The sequence below is a fragment of the Otolemur garnettii genome, unplaced genomic scaffold, assembly GCF_000181295.1.
Source record: "Otolemur garnettii isolate 467f Iridium unplaced genomic scaffold, OtoGar3 scaffold00079, whole genome shotgun sequence".
Classification (NCBI taxonomy): domain Eukaryota; kingdom Metazoa; phylum Chordata; class Mammalia; order Primates; family Galagidae; genus Otolemur; species Otolemur garnettii.
The window spans coordinates 7,270,321-7,286,806 of record NW_003852474.1 but is presented as its reverse complement, the minus strand read 5'-3'; positions in this window follow the sequence as shown (position 1 = coordinate 7,286,806).

The window sequence follows — 16,486 nt, the reverse complement described above, 5'->3', positions numbered from 1 at the left end:
AGCTCATAATAACTTCTCCACAGACTACATGTCATAATGCTAATATTGGAGATATAGTAAGTGTGAAATAAAGTGATAGTTAAAATTAATTTCACCTGCTTCTTTTCACTTTAAAAAAAATATGGCTACTAGATGACTCACGTGGCTTACATTCATAGCTGACATCCTATTTCAAGTGTTTTAAGGGAATGTGGCCAGACATATATACCAAGGAATTCAGGCTTAAAAAAAAAAACCAAAAAACCACCACCAAGCCAAACCTTCTGCCTGGATGACCTGGGTATCTCACAGGTTTGCTACCAATGGAAGCAGGAGTGACTGCCCTGGGCATGGGCAGTAAGAATTTAAAAACAAGAATAAGACTGGCTAAAGTTCAGCCTGCTCTTCGCCACCACTGTAAGCCCTGTTTTAAACAAAGTCGGTGCTGAATGGCTGCAGGGGTCCAGGTGAGCAGATCCAATAGCTGCAGGGCACGTGCACCAGGACAGGTGGCTGTTCGGGGCCTCGGGTGTTGCTCAAGGATGTGTCCTTTCTCAACTCTGCAAAGGTGGCCTGGACCAAGAGGCCATTGCCAGCCCTACCTTCCTACTAGACAACCTTCCTGATCTCTCCCAACGTTCCCTCAGCTCTCCAGCTGTGGGCTCACTCTCTTTAGTATGAAGTTTCTTGCCATCCTCCAGCAAACTCCTGCCCTTAACTCAAGACTCTGTCAGCCTTCTCCCCTTTAGTGAAGCTGTCAGTGCCTAAGGCTGTATTAACAAATTATCTTAAACTGAGCGGCTTGAACACAAACCTTTATTCTCACAGTTCTGGCAACTGGAGGTCTGAGACCAGGGTGCTGGCGTGGCCAGACTCCAGGCAGGGCCCTCTTCTGCTTGCAGACTGACTTCTTGTTGTGTCCTCACATGGTGGAAAGAGGGTGGGAGAGCTCTTTGGGGTTCCTGGTATAATGACACTAATCCCATTCATGGGGGCTCACTCTCATGACCTGATCACCTCTCAAAGATCCCCCCTGGGGTTAGGACTTCAACATATCAATCTGGGGGGACACACATTTGGTCAGGATGCCCCACTTTGTTCATCTGTAATATTACCTCTGCTACTTGAGCACTGCACATAAGTATTACACTGTAAGTTTTCATCTGTCAGTAGAGCCCACTGAGTATAAAACTCTGTTCTGCCTCTTAACAGCTGACATTGGGCCGCTCAATGTACCAGTTTCCAAATATGTAAAATGGGGGTAACTGCCTCCCTCACTGGGCTTTGGAGAAGATTAAATGAATTAATATGATACAGTTGTTCACATTTATCAGCAGATTTGATTTCTGCACTTTTGGTTACCCATCAACAGATAATCACAGTCCCACAATTTTATTATTGTTATTGTTATTTTTTATTAAATTATAGCTGTGTACATTAATGTAATCATGGGGTACAATGTTCTGGCTTTATATACAATCTGAAATATTTTCATCAAACTGGTTAACATAGCCTTCACCTCACTTAATTGTTGTGTTAAGACGTTTGTAGTCTACATTTAGTAAATTTCACCTGTACCCTTGTAAGATGCACCCCAGGTGTGGCCGGTGAGTCTCGCGCTTTTAAATAGAAAGTTCCAGAGATAACTTTGTCAGTTTTAAATTGTGTACCTTTCCGAATACTGTGATGAAATCTCGCATTGTCCCACTCTGTTGGTTCAGCTCATCACCTAGACTTTTAACCACCTCATGTGGAAGGGTTTTCCCCCAGCTTCTTTAGCTCTACTGAAAACCAGTGGGATGTCCCCTGTGGCGTTGCCAGGCTTAGGGGCTCAGCTCCCCTCGGATGCCTTTTGGGGATTCCTAGACATCAGGGATTTTCACGAATGCTTTCTCCCTGGATTGCTGTGAGATCACAATGGAGGGCATCTGGGGTGTCTGCCCAAGCTCTGTGCTGCCCCGAGCAGCACAATGTGTTCAACCGGGTCCCATACCTTGACCCCCCTCACCCTATGTCTGGGCTTCCATGCCCCAAGCCCTCTGGACATGAAACCCTCATGATAGCTGAGGGCTGTGGTCAGTACTGCACACCCTCAGGCTCTATGAGCTGTGCTGTGGCCCGGGTGAGGCTGGGCTGGGAGAAATGGTGGGGACACAGTGGGTGCTCTCTGGAGGGGTCTGCTCCCAAGAGGGCTAGTGACTGAAATGTCTGGATTTCTCCAGGATACTGGCCCAGAGGGGAGGGGGCAGGTACAGGGCTTCCCTCTGTGTCTGCTCAGACACTGACCTCCCTCAAGTGTCCCACAAGGCTCCAAGCTCTGGCTTGCGTGGAGGGGTTACCCCAGAAGTGTTCAGTCTGACTCTCCTGGTCTGTGCCAAGGGCTTTACATAGCTTCCCAATCAAAACCTCCTTAGAAAGTAGATAGTGTTATTGTACCCATTTTACAGAGGAGAAAACTGAGTTGTAAAGAGGGCAAGAAGCTGTCTGGAGCATGGTTTTCAAGTCAAACAGCCCAGTCCCTGCTCTGGTCACAGGTACTGCTTCCCCTAAATGACAGGGATGCTCAGAACTCAGACTCCTTCCTCAACCTGAGAACCTGGGGCTGATGCTCAGTCTACAGGAGTGTCCAGGTAAGTTAAGGTGTGTAGACTGGTCAGCCTAAATAATCTCTCTTCCAAACAAGCTGTCCTACCATCTCTGTCTCTTCAGAGACACCCCACAGGGCCCAGAGGGCAGGGAGCTGGGGCAGAGTTGGTGGAGGGTAGGAGTGGCCCTGCCGGCATCAGGGGGGATGCCCACCATCATTAGGCCCAGCCATTGTAAGGGCTTCACATCCTGAGAGCTTGGGGCAGGGGAGCCTGGACGTGGGGTGAGGGGATGGGCTCACAGAACCAAGGCGTGGGGGCCAGTGGAGCACACTGCTGCTCAGGGCAGGCCCTGACACCCCAGCCTTCACCCAGAGCTTGGGCAGACACCCCAGGTGTCCTCCAGTTCCCAGGTGTGTGAGGGCAGGCAAAGTCTCCCATACTTTCCAAGTCCACCTTCCTTCCTCTGTAAATGGGGTAGCAATTGTGGGAACTCCTGGGCTTGCAGGGAGCCCAGCATCAGCTGCGGTGGCTGCTGTTGTTATTATTGCTGCTGTTACAATGGCTCAACAAATGGTTGTTATTATCATTAGCCATCATGTGTCTGTCCAAAGGCCCCGACATTCACAGCCAGCCCTATGGCACTTACTCTCCCTTTTCTAAAGTTTTTAAGACAGCATACATTTTTTGCAGGTGGAAATCTGAGAGGGGACTTCCTTACTCCCCACCAGGTTTACACCAGTAAAAATTAGCACACTGGGCTAACCCATCACTGTCCACTGCCAGGAACCAGAGCAAGGAGCAGAGCGATGGCAAGCAGTGCCTAAAGTCTGGCAAGGCAAGGGGGGAAAGTGAGGGATGCCCTGGAGGGAAGGGCCACTCCAGGGAGAGTGAGGCTGGAAGTGGCTTCCCAGACAGGAGAAGCACGAGGCAGGGCTGTGCATGCTGCCTTCCTGTGCCATCCCCCTCCAGAGCACCCACATCTCCTGCAGCCATACCAAAACTCAGCTGAGCCATCCCCCTCCAGAGCACCCACATCTGCTGCAGCCGTACTCAAATTCAGCTGGCTCGTTCCCACCCCAGAGCATCCTACCCGGCAGATGTGGGCTGCGGCCCAAGACTTGGCATGTCTGACAGGTTTCCAGGTGATGCAGACTTTGCTGGTCTGAGGAATGTACTTTGAGGACTTTTGTTTGAGACCATGATTTTGAAATGCTTGAAAGCCAGGGAACCCATTGGCCAAATGACATTTTTTGGAGGCAAAAATAAAGCAGCAAATAAGGTGATGGCATGAGGTTAGGTGCCTTGCTGAGGTATAGTTCCAAATCAAACAGAAATTCTGAGGTCTACCCTGGCGTCAGACCAAGCATTGGAGAGGAGCAAGTCCAGACCTTGTGTTGTGAACCCTAAAAGAACCAGTGACAACTGCCTGGTGTTCAGGGTCAGGTGTTCTAGCAACTGTGTTTCACAAAGCACTCCTGATGCATCTGAGCTTGTGGAGGCTCAGGAACCCCTGCTGTGTGTCACTCTTGGTGACTTCAGCTCCTGCTCATGCCCACAACTGCACCTGTCTCCCTTCTGAGATGGCAGCGTCTGTTCTCTGAGCTCCTGGCTGGAACCTTCCCTGCGCAGGTTACTGCAAACTTGCACCTGTCTCCCTTCCGAGATGGCAGCGTCTGTTCTCTGAGCTCCTGGCCGGAACCTCCTGCACCTTCCCTGCCCAGGTTACTGCAAACTTACAAATAAACTTGCATCAGAGCCTGTCATCTTCTCCCCAGGCCTCTTTTCTTCCTGGACTCCTGACTCGGGAGTAGCGTTGTCATTCACTGATTGCTCACTACGTCTCCACCACTGGTAGGTACTCTGTACATGTTAACTCCAAATCAAGGTAGATTTTAGAATTCCCAGCTTCAAGACAAGCAAGAGTCCAAGGAATAAAGCAGCTTGTCCAAGGTGACCAGGCCAGCGTGGGATTCAAACCCACGTCTGGGGCTACAGGGCAGTTCTTCTTTTCCTGGCCAGGGCCAGGTTTTAAACCTACCACCTCTGGTATATAGCGCCAGTACCCTACTCCTTTGGGCCACAGGCACCGTGTTTTGAACCTACCACCTCCAGCATATGGGTCTGGTGTCCTACTCCTTTGAGCCACAGGTGCCGCCCAAGGGCAGTTCTTTGATACCAGAACTGCCTGGCACCAGCCCCGTAGAGCCAGAAGCTCACCCACCATCCAGGACCTTACTGCATTGCATATCTGCACTTATTTAGAGAAAGGATCCGTAGCTTTTCTTAGCTGTGAACCAGAAAAAGAGTATGTAGGAATTCTAAAATGCTATAACAATAAAAATCATAGTAAGAGTGATATTTTTGAAGATTATTTTCTGGGTCAGACTACACTAGGACCCTTCCCTCCTGGCCTTAGGGAGGGACTTGGGCACATTCCAGGCAGCTCAGATTTAAAGAGTGTCCAATACAGACATAGTGGACACAGGCTCCCAGCTGGTGTTCCTCCATTCCTGAGGATGCAGTGACCCCATGTGGCCATTTCCAGCATGGCCACTTGCTGGGCACTGGGATGTGACCGCTATTTCTTCATCATTTACACTAGTGATTTTCTTTTCTTTTTTTTTGGCTGGGGCGGGGCTTGAACCCACCACTCCTAGTATATGGGGCTGGTGCCCTACTCCTTTCAGTCACAGGCGCTGCCCTAAACCAGTGATTTTCAATCAGTGTGCTGTGAACATTTTTAAAGATTGTTAATTAAATTCTTTTCAAAAGAAGTTCAAAGCACAGTAAGTATATTCTTATTTTACTTTTTTTAAATCAACATAATTTAAGTGTGCTGTAGAAGTTTAACTATAAATTCAAGTGTGCTGTGAGATAAAAAAGGTTGAAAAACACTGACTCAAACAATCATCAAATGGCTGAGTTTGTTAGAAGTTTTGCTGTGTGTTACACTCAAGGGAGAGGTGACAGAAGCAGCTCTGCAGGGGAAGAGAGGGCTGAGCTCACAGGGACAGTTTCCTCCTAGCATGCCGTCTGGCACAGTGGCACTTGAGCTTAGAAAGTGGGCTGAGAGCACCCCCTTCAGGCAGCATGGGAAGGGCATCGGCAGGTGATGTGGACAGCTGGTCTGAAGGACTGCCCATCCCTCCCCAACCAGCCTGCTGCATCTTAGAGAAAAGGATAAAGGTGAGACAGAGGAAATGCTGCCTTGGTATCACCCCAAGATTTGGGAGGTGGAAATGGGGCCACCATGCAAAAAGGTGGAGAGGCCATTGGGGTTATCTAAGTCACCCTTAACTTTTATAAATGAAAGTGAGTGCCAAAGTGTTGAAAAGTCTCCCCTTAAAGCCACTTGGCTAATATGTGAGTCAATGAGGTATTGCTTATGGCGGCTGCTAACAGATACTGAGTCACGGGAGCTGAAACAAGGTCTCACCTAACCTGAAGTTCCTCAGAAGTAGGGGGTTCAGGGGTTCGTGATGGCCCCACAATGTCCTGTGAAACTCTTAACTCTGTCTTCTGCATGGCTTTTATCCACAGTTTAACTCAAGGTCACAATATGTTCGCTGGAGCTCTACCCATTCACTTCTCAGTCCCAGGCAGGATAAAGGAAGGGGGAAAAGTAAAATGTAATTTGCCAGAGGCATAAGCTTCCCTTTCAAGAGCATTTTCTGAGGTTTCACCCAGTATCTTCCCTTTTACCTTACTGGGCATTTTGACCTGCCAGGGAGGCTTGGAACTATAGTTTTGTAAGCTGGCATATTCCTAAGAAGGAAGAAGAGAATGAAGATAGAGCCTCACCCGTAACTGGTGGGCATCGTAACTACAATTTCTTTATTGTGTTTACATGAACTCAGGTATCCTCACAATAATCCTGCCAGGTAAAGTTTGTGACTTTCATTTCACAGGTGAGGAAAATGGGATTTAATGAGTTCGTGTGACCTGCATGCCCCACAGCTAGTAAGGGCTGGAGACAAAATCTGAATCTATGTCCCTCTTCAGGTCTCACGTGTGTGGCACCCAAAAGAGGCTCAGGACTCAGAGGCTACTTGACAAAGCTGCTCCCTGGGTGTGGTCCTCATTGATTCTTAATTGTAAATGGAGAAATCAAACCTTCTTTTTGAGGAAGTGGATGCTGCCATGGCTGCCTCTGTTGGGGAGGACAGAGCACTAGGTAGAAGGGATTGTGTATCAATAAGCAAGTTTGCCCAAGAGTTCATTTCCCCAGGTTCTCTAACCTGCTGCTGCTGTCATAACCACACAGAGAGACCGTCAGGTGATGTGTCTCTGGGATTTGAGTTTAATAGGAATCAGTAGGAGACGATTAAACAGTTTGTTGTAATCCTACCTGTTGTATCCTGAGTCCAGAATTTTTAAAAAATCATTTAATTGTATAAAAGAGATAAATCCTTTGTCTTTGTATATCGGTCCTTGGCTTCATAAAAGGATTCATTCCAGGGTCCTGGAAATCTCTGGTATTTTGAAGTATAAAGTATTTTTAATTTTTGATTTCTTGACAAGGAGGCCCGAGGACAAACTTAAAGCTAGACTGGGTGACATGCTTCCAAATGAAGATCAACTAGAAACTATGATTCATTTTCCCAACTGATTTGTATCAGAATATATTAAAGAACAGTGAGAAAATGGAGCTGCTTGTAATTGGCTCTTCCAGCTGGCCTCCTCTACAAACAGAAGTCCAACTCCTCTGTGACAATGAGGAGAGATGTGTAGGGTAGGCCTGTGGAGACACTCAGCTCCACAATTAATCTGTCTGCACTTTGTCCTCCTAAAGGCACTCGTCCTGGGATCTCAGCCAAGACCTGTCAGTGTCGCTGGTGTACCCTAAATTTCCCTGCCTGTGGTTCACATCCAGCTCTCCAGTCCTCTGCAGTACCTCTAAACATCCAGAAGATGGAGCAAAATGCAGTGAGATAAAAGCGATCGCTTCCCTGCCTCCCCCTCTCTCTCCACCCCTGTGCCCACTGATCCTAGCTGATAAAAGCTCACTTTCTGTGGGGCTGCTCCATGTCGGGGTGCAGCAGCATTCTTGTTCTGCTCCTCAGAACCTCCCAAGAAACCTCAGGGAGGGGATCGAGAGGAGAAATAGGACCTATCAGGATCCCAGACTTGGCAAAGATGGCAGGAAGGTTCTGATGCCCAGACTGGAGTAGCCCTAAGTGCCCTTTGAGCTGTGAGTGTCCATTGTGACGCTGGGTGTGCACAGCCTTGTGGTGGGCTGTGGTGTCCAACCACTGAATTACAGAAGGTTTTCCCTAGACGCCAGTCCTTTCTCCCCCTCTCCTTCCTTCCACAAGCATCTTGGTGGTGGTAACTGTTCACTGTTGGGGGCACAGACGCCTCAGGGCAGTCCCTGAACCCCACACCCCTGAGTTTGTGGAGACATGAGGACAGAGCAATAGTGGAGGGACATCTGCCAGCTGGGGTGGCTCTGGGGCAGGCTCTGTGCAGCCTTGAACATGGACTTGAGGGCACTTCCAGCGTCCCCTTTCCCAGGCCTGAGCCAACAAGCAGATCTGGCCCTTGAGGCCTGTGAGGCCTGTTCAGGCTCAGCTGGTGCCTTGGTGATTTGCTGGGCAATGACAATTGCCCTTTCGGCCACAGAGGGGTACGCCTAGGACCATGCTGGGGATCTCAAGTTCTCTCACTCTCCCTGGGTGCAGAGCGGTGTAAGATATGGTACACTCTCTTCCTAGCAGGGCTTGGGGTGGGGTGCCTCTGCCTCCTCTCCTGGAAATGGGGATGCAGCATGTGTTGCGCCTGGGGGTCAGAGCCTCCACTTCTGGTCTGGGAGGAGGAAGGAAAGGGGCCTTAAGGTAAGGTGAATTTGTGACCCCCATAACCCTACACTCACTCACACCCCTGCTCTTTTCCACCCTGCAGCCTGCCCCACCCCAGCCAGGTGCCCATCGAGGCATGCTGTGCTGAGCCTCAAGGATGGTTCTATGCCATATGGCCTGTGTCCACCCTTCAGGGGCCACATGCCCTCCTGAAGGGCAGTGGCTACAGTTGTACTGATCACAGGAAGTGGTCCTGCCTGAGGGCTGTGCTCAGGCCAAACCCAGGGATCTGGGAGGCTTGGGGTCTAACTCAGACCAGACATGTTAGTTCTGACCTCGGTGGGTCACTGCATCACTCTAGGTTGAAACTGGGGGCTGGTTTGCTTTGTCCCCAGGAAAAAAAAATCTCCCGTTGGGAAGCCAGTCACCTCAACCTACAGAGCTCAGAATTCCGGGCATGGGAAGCACAGATGCCCCATGTGGGTCACCAGGAGTTGGAACTACCACCCCTTGGTGCTCAGACCCACGGGGTCTGTTGGGAACACAGTATCATGTAACAGTGTCTCCTGTTTCCTGAAGGAGAGTGCCCCATTCTTGCAAAGTGACACCTCTGAGCTGGCACTGCACCTTTCACAGGCCTTATCAATTTCCTGGGAGGCCAGTGGTTCCTGATTTGTTCAGTACATGACATGAATCCATGGTCACAGCCCACTCCCGTGTCTTCACGATGAGAGGTGATATCCAATAGTCCACGAGTCCTGCAAGTGTGCTCTTGACAGAGGGTCTGTGCTCAGGAAAGCCAATCTACACTCAGAGTATGTGTCTGTTTCTACCAGAATGGATGGTTGGCCCTTCCAGGGTGGAGGGGACCCAGTGTGGTCAGCTTGCCACCAAGCTCAGCATTGGTTTTATGGGAGATGGGGTATGTGGCAGAAGCAGCAGCTGCATCATCGTTGGTAAGTAGAAGCTCATGCTGCTGGGTCTAGTCACAGTGGCCACCCCTGATACCACTGTGCAGCACTGGGCTGGCCAATGACAAAGCTGGCTGCTGTCACCTGGCTGAGGCCTTCTGTCTCCTTGTTAGATACCTCCTCCGTGGTAGACACTCTCCAGGGAACACTGACATGTGACCTATCATCACGCTCTCTGCCTCCCCTCCATGTGTTCACCCCCAGACCTCCCTACCCCAGATCCTGCCCCTAGCTTGGTCCTTCCAGGCTTCTGAAGCCAGACAAGCCATTTAGCCCTGCCCATAAGTCCATATTATTCTAACTTTGGCCTACTTTTCTTTTTTAAAATTTATTTTGAATTAATATGAGGGTACAAACAACTAGATCACACTGTTTACATTTAAAAGGTAAAACCAAAGTTGTAGCTATGACCATTGTCCAGGAAGAGTGCCATGTACCCCTACACTGTTTCTGTTACATGGGAACTTCCCAAACTACCTCCCCCATTTCTTGAATTTAATTGGGTTTTCCTTTCCTGCATGTTCTTAAACTACAAGTTTCAACTCAGCATTGAGGGCACAAGAAGCTTGATTTTCTATTCTTACCATATTTTCCATCCAAGTTGTCACAAAAGATATAAAATATTCATCTTTTTATGATTGAATAGTATTCCATGATATACATACATCACAGTTTATTAACCCATTATGTGCTGAATGGCACTTCCATTGTTTCCACATCCTTGTGATTATGAATTGAATCGCTCTAAACATTTGAGTGGAAATGTCCTTATGATAAAATGACTTTTTCTTTTGGGTAGATAACTAGTAATGGGATTGCAGGATCAAATGGCAAATCTACTTTAGTTCTTTGAAGTCTGTCCATACCTCTTTCCATAAAGGCTGTACTAGTTTGCACTCTCACCTGGCTTACTTTTCTCTGCACACAAAGTAGATGGCCAGGCGCTCTGTCCCGATTCTGCCCTTTGGGAGGCTTCTCCCTCGCCACTCTGTTTGGAGACCACTCTTGATGGAGGCTGTGTGCAGCTGTCATCTACCTACAGCCCATACATATACACCAAGCCCCCGTGACCATGAACTGAGCTTGGACTTTTTCTTCCTCCTTTGTCTTGTCTCCCAGCATGCCCCACACAGCTCTGGGTATACACTGGTAAGCCACACTGGTGCAGGAACAGCGCACGGCACAGGGGTCTGGGCTGCACGTTCTCTGGTCTTGCCTGTGCATGACTGTTGACAGACCACACCCCTTTCAATGGATTCTTGCTGGCCCTCCCCACCTTATGATGTGGCAGGCCTGCCTAACTTGTCATGGGCAGTTGTGTGGCCACTTTGCCCACCGTCAAGGTTCTGTCTCAGCACACCAGCAGTCTTGTGATTCTCCTATTACAGTTTTCCATAAACTCCACTTTCCACCGTATTGTCTTGCTAGGGTTGCTACAACAAAGTACCACAGACTGAATGGCTTAAACAACTGAATTTTATTTTCTTGCAGGCTAGAAGTTGAGATCAAGGTGTCAGCAGGGCCTGTCCCTTCGGAGGGCTGTGAAGGAAGGGCACGTTCAGGCTTCTCTCCGTGGCTTGCACATGGCCATCTCTTCTGTGTCTGCACATGGTCTGTACCCAGCCACATTAGAATTCTTCTTCTTACAAGGACACCAGTGATACTGGATGAGGGCTCATCCTAATAATCCCACTTTACCTTACTTAATACCTCTGCAAAGATCCTGCCTTCAAACATGATCACATTCTAAGGTTCTAGGATTTAGGACGTTAGCATATGAACTCCTAGTAGGGGAGGACCTGATTCAACCCCTAACGCCTCTCAGGGATACCACAGTGTGTTCCGTTCCGTGGCCCAAGTGTCAGGGCTCCATGCACTGCAGCCTGGACCTGGTGCACAGCCCTTCCCTGCTCCTGGCCCGACCCAAAGTAGGCAGTGTTTTGTTTCACCCAGTATAGAGGTCATAGCAATATTCCCAGAGGCACATGCTGCCTCCAAAGCCTGAGACACTTACAGGGCACTGTGCTTCTTCCTGGTAGGAGATGCAAGCTGATAATCTGCCTGTACCTTGAGTGGGATCTTCTGAATTCCCCTCCTCACAGCTCCCTAGCAATTTCAACAACGTGGCAAGCCCCTAAACCTTTGTAGGGTTTAGCTCCCATCCTCTGGAGAGCAGGAGTTTCATGGAGGCCTATCCAGTTTGATTAGCACAATGTCAGGATGGAGTGGGTTGATGTGATGTTCTGCAGAACCTCCAGATGCTCCAGATCACTTCAGACTGTAATTACAGCATGTGGCAGGTGGGTCAACATTAGCCCAAGGGCAAAACTATAAATGTATAAATTGTTTGTGTCACATGAAAGCAAAGTGCCTTTTTTTTTTTTTTTTGCAGTTTTTGAACACACCACCCCTGGCATATGGGGCCGGTGCCCTACTCCTTGAGCCATAGGCACTGCCCACAAAGTGCCTTTTTTAAAAAATTCAAAATGGATTTGCAAAATCAGTTTGTACACCATTTGCTTTGGTCCTTAATATGTCCTAGCAAAGATATGACATCTGGCACAGCAGACGGCAATTGGTGCTACCACTCGGACGAGTTGAGGAGTTTGTTCCCATTCTCCAGGATCCATCATGTTAGACTTGCCAGCCTTGTAAGTTAAAAGGAGAAATGACGGCCCGCCACCACTGCATCCTTTAGATTTTTAACAGTGATACTAACTCCAACTGCCCCTCCTGGGATGTGATACTGTTTTTATTTACCATTGTGGCTGAGGAGGAGAAGAAAGTTTCCCAGGCTGCCACCTGCTCCTACCCAGGGTGGCACATCTCATCTTTCAGGCCAAGGAATACCCTAAAGTGTGGCTGTCTGTTTTGATTTTGGATTAGGGAGCAGGGAGTGACTGGGATCCTGACTGGGGCTGCATTTGTACACAGTGCTACTCTAACAGGTGCAGTGATGATGGTTCATGTCCCCAGGCAGCAATGTAGACTTGGGCCCTAAGAGGCATTGACATGCCCCACCTGCCCTGCCTCCAGTGCACCAGTGCCTGAGAGAATGGATGGCGGGACCTCTGGCAGAGGACAGGGGACACCGGCCATGGCATTGCAGATGCTTCCTCCTGGGGAGCTGGTCTCTTGCTTAGTCAGTGGGTTCTGGGCATGAAACGGGCTCAGACACGGATGCTGTACAAGTAAAGGGGCATTTTCATTAGGACATCTCCCCTTGGTCTCTTGACCACCATGCCTGGATTTCTCCCAGTGGCCCAGAGCAGCTCTCTTGTTTGCTGTCTGGCTTGCCCAGGTGGCCTTGCTTTACTGACCATCTATTTTATGATGAGTGTGCTTAAGCCAAGTTTTAAATAGTTTACCCCTTTAAAAATTTTAAATAAATATAGTAGGCACTTTCAAAGCTAACTCTATATTTGCAAATTTGTATTCCTTTTCATAAGAAGCACTACACCCCTACCAAAACCCAAATACATACGAGCTTCAGTTCCTATCAAATCTCATCTGTTTTGGCTAGAAATGATCTTACTGCTTATTACGGTTTTTAAGATAAAGTCCCTCGCAGGCCTTTTCCTTATCTTTCTACCACATTACTAAACTGGAATTAGTTCCACATCTGTACTGGGTTGAATAGGGTTCCTCCAAAATTCGCATCCAGCCAGAACCTGGGACTGTTACTTCACTTGGAAATAGGGTCTTTGCAGATGTGATCAAGTTAAGAAGAGGTCACATTCTGGATTGGGTTACTCTGCATCCAGTAACTGGGGTCCTTATATAAGGAGAGGACATCGGGACACACAGGTGCACAGAAGGAAGGCGGCCATGTGATGACAGAAAGGGACCAGAGTCAGGCAGCTCCAAGCCAAGGGACACCCAGGAATGCCACAACCCCTACAAGCTGAGGAGGTTTTCCCGCTGAACCTTTGAGGAAGCACAGTGCTGCCTACACCTTGATTTTAGACTTCTAATCTCCAGCACTGTGAGAAGCTAAATTCCCATTGTTTTAAGTCACCAGACTATAGAAGTGTGTTAGTGTAGCCCCGGGACAGTACCAGATAGTAAACCAACAGCCTCTGCACTGATTTGATGTAATTCCTAGCCATAGCCCATGACTTGGGTGTGATTATTTAAGAAAGAACATTTACAACACTGTAAGTTTAATTTACTCCAAATATCACATACTAAATATACAATTCCAATTCATTAAAATGAACAGTACAAGAATACATGAAGTAAATATCACATTTAAGTATGGCCTCACATATACAACAAGAAATGCCGAGTATTGTTACTACACATCTTTCAGCATGATTTACACTTGGGGAAACATAAGTAAAGCCAGATGACGAATCTACATTGTACGAATGTGATAACACATTGTCCCTAACCAGGGAAAAGCATGATTTTTAAGTTTATGTACAGTGACCAGTGATTTGTTAATCTGTTCTAAATGAATAGAAAAAATATACATCGAATTTTTCATTGGTAAACTCATCTCACGACTATAAGATGCCACCCCCCCACCCTCCACTGGCATGAAAGGACAATGAATGAGTAGAGTATGCAGCCGTCCAACCTGTCTGTTAACAGCGTTTTCCCCCAGCAGTGAGTAGAAAATCGTGTGTGGGGTAAACAGCACGAGAGAGAAGTCAGCCGCTGATCAAGCTGTTCACAATACATAACTTGACAAAGTTAGTGAAAAGTTGCAACAGTATGGTAAATAACACAGGCCCCAAAGCAATTTTCAAAAATGATCCCTGAAAAGCCAAAAGTTAGAGATGTTCAGGCTGCAAACTCCACTTTTAATCCTTAAAGGCTACATTTGTCAATTCACCTTCATGGTGGCAAACCTCCCTGGCCTACTCTCTTATTCTTAGGTTCAATTTTTCTACCCAGGGGCTGCCTGAAGCCTCCAGAGCCTCTACCGGCTCCTCCCCACAATGCATGGCTGGGAGAATCTTCCTTTGCTGCAGGACCACATGCAAGTAGGTGGCTCTGCTACTGACCTTCTGTGCACACAAACAGGCGTGCGAGCCTGCAGACCTGGGCCCACCCCTCTGCAGAGGAAAACCCGCACATTGGAGAGGACAGACTTCTAACAGCTGTAGCCAGGAATGCTAGAATGAGCTTGTATCAATCATGCTTTTTAATAATTTATAATGTTTTGACATTTAGGGGGCCATGCTGATAGGGGCAAAACTTCTCCTCCCAGGGCTGGCCAATTCTTAGAGATGGCAAATGGCTCCTCTAGGTTCATGACTTGGAAACCAGCCAATCCAGAGCCCGGCCCTGAACCCCTTGCTTTATCTGGCCCTTAGATCCTGGGAGGCGTATTCCTCTGCCCTAGTCACCCAGGGCTACAGACCACCCTGGAGCCTCCCACATTATCCAAACTAGCCAATCCCAAGCTGCATCCCTGCTCGGCTTTGCTGTGGAAACACAAAAATGTGTCCCAGGGCTTTCCCCTAATTCTCACTCCTGACGGACTCGGGTGCTTGCCCACCAGCCCGGGGTAGCACAGCCTGCCCCTCGTCTCAGGGAAAGTAAGTGAGAATCCTCTCTGAATGGTTTAAGGGAAAGGGGAAAGGTCACTTTATTCCTAACCTTGAGAGCTGCAGAAGTTTTTCAGCTCATGTGAGACTGTATTTCCCGGGAAGTATGCCTGGGCATTCCTGAGGCTGCCTTCCAGCACTAAGCTAAGAGCTCCTCCTCAAAACCATATTGTTGCAAAATCAGTAAAACAGAAAAGAGAAGAAAAAACCCTGGATACGAGGGGAGAAAATGAAAGGTAACTAAGTAGACTGTGTGTGTGTGTACATGCATGTACGTGTGCACATATGTACACACACGTATACACACACATGCACAGAGAATAATTAGACTAATTTATACTACAAATTTGTGTATATACATATGCAATTAAAACAAAGATATATAATTTGATCTAACAAAGATACATAATTTGAAGTTGGAAATCAAAAATTTATATGCCAAAATGTATGACAAATTATATATAATGCATAACAAACTTTATATATTTTGATATAACCAAATATAAAAGGGCACAGATCAGTCTTTACACCTCTAGAGCCTGTGTTCTATGTTAAATGTAGCATTTGCTAAAATACACCTATTGACAAGGCTCATAGACTTAATATTCAACTGACAGTTATACCTGGAGATCCCACTAAATTTAAACACGATCCCCTATAATCTCAAAAAAAGGCAACTAAATTTAAAATAAGAAGAAAACAGGTATGCGTCTCTCCAACTGCAGCCTGCCTAAATTTCCCATAGTCACAGATCTCAATGCCCTAAAATATCCCATCTCTGACATAGATGCTCTAACCCAGGTGTCCTCAAACTATGGCCCGTGGGCCACATGCAGCCCGCCTACTAGGACATTTATCTGGCCCACTGAGTGTTTTTGCCACTGTTGCCTGTCCTGCTTAGCAGCCCACTCGTCCCGTGCCCTGCTGTCTGGCCCTCCAATGGTCTGAGGGACAGTGAACTGGCCCCCTGTTTAAAAAGTTTGAGGACCCCTGCTCTAACAAATTAAAATGAAAGTCAGTCTTTGGCATTTACTAATCAACAGCCACTCCTGTTACTGGCCTTAGAGACTCCTTCATTAAAGAAATGTTGGCAACTTCTACTCAGGCCTTCTGGGCGTTCTGGACCACTTACGATGGACATAAGGTACCCAAGGGCTTCGGATGCAAGAAACTGCTCCTCCCAGCCTTGCGCCATATCCCATTAAAATAACACATACCGTGTTTCCCTGAAAATAAGACCTACCCCCAAAATAAGCCCTAGCAGGATTTCTATGTATTTGTTAAATATAAGCCCTACCCCGATAATAAGACCTAGTGTCTGCACGGGGAAAGACATCTCCTGAAAATAAGCCCTAGTGTGTCTTCTTGAGAAAAAATAAATATAATACAGTGTCTTATTTTCGGGGAAACATGATAGGTAGGTACCCAGAAGGCTGTCCTGGACGCAGGGGCTAACCCAGACCCTGAGTCTGCATGTACCTCCACATTCAGCGGCCCTGTATGCTTTGGGTCATGGAAATAGTAACTGACCAGCTCTGTGCCCTTCCACCCTCCCTGTCTGCACTGTTCCTTCCCTTTGGCTGCACACAGAT